Source organism: Dipodomys spectabilis, unplaced genomic scaffold, assembly GCF_019054845.1.
Source record: "Dipodomys spectabilis isolate Male_0828 unplaced genomic scaffold, ASM1905484v1 ptg000250l, whole genome shotgun sequence".
NCBI classification, from domain to species: domain Eukaryota; kingdom Metazoa; phylum Chordata; class Mammalia; order Rodentia; family Heteromyidae; genus Dipodomys; species Dipodomys spectabilis.
In genome coordinates, this window is record NW_024870927.1 from 724,100 (window position 1) to 725,071 (window position 972).

Below are 972 nucleotides of genomic sequence, written 5' to 3' on the forward strand. Positions count from 1 at the left end.
TGTTTCCTGGAGGGTATATGTGGTAGAAGGAGTTAGGAGAGAGGATTGGGTGGGTACCTGGGTATTCCTGTGTTTACCAGAAGGACGTGATGAGGAAGGGCAGCCATGGAAACAGAGGGAACTGCCAGAGGAGAAGGACCAGGACGGTGGATCACATACAACGCCAAGTACATCTGACGGATACTATTAGCACCTAAGACTCTGTTATAGGGGTTATATAGGGTTTTATGTGCTTTCTTTCTCCTCCCCTTCCCCCTCCTCTTCCTTCCCCTACCCCTCCCTCTCCCTCTCCTTCTCCTCCTCTTTCCTTGTTCAGGGGCTTGAACTCCCAGCCTGGGCACTATCCCTGAGCTTCTTTTGCTCAAGGCAAACACTTTACCACTTGAGCCACAGCACCACTTCCAGCTTTTCTGAGTAGTTTATTGTAGATAACAGTCTCAGTGCTGGCTTCGGCAGCACATATACTAACATTGGAATGATACAGAGAAGATTAATGTGGCCCCTGCACAAGGATGACACACAAATTCGTGAAGTGTTCCATATTTTTGAATGACATTGCCCCATTTGTTAGGAAATGGAAAGAATTGGAAAAAAATGTATTAAGTGAAGTAAGCCAGGCCAAAGAAACATAGGTCCCATGGTTTCCCTTATTTGCAATAATTAGTATATGTCTGAGTCAAGCAGAAAAGGTCAGATAAATTGGTGTTAGGTGAAATGAACCCCAAGATAAATATTCAAATGTTTATTCTTTCTTGCGATTGTTTCTAACGTATTTATAAGATGATTTCTTTGTTGCTTTGTATGTCCCTCCCCCACGGTATAACCCCTGCTTTCATTGTATTTGATGTTGGTATAATTTGTGGAGGGGAAGGGCAAAAACAAATCATTTAACTAGAGATAGAGATGGACCCATTGCAACAATGAGATGTACAAATCGTTATGTCGAAAAACGAACTTTACAGCTTTGGCGGG

The 972-nt window shown here is 43.1% G+C and overlaps 1 non-coding gene across 1 annotated transcript; it reads left to right on the top strand.

The window, feature by feature from the left end:
• Positions 1-440: 440 nt before the first annotated feature.
• LOC122124875 lies at positions 441-547 on the top strand. The gene has a single exon (XR_006150678.1). It is a non-coding gene; the product is annotated as a U6 spliceosomal RNA (small nuclear RNA).
• Positions 548-972: the final 425 nt, after the last annotated feature.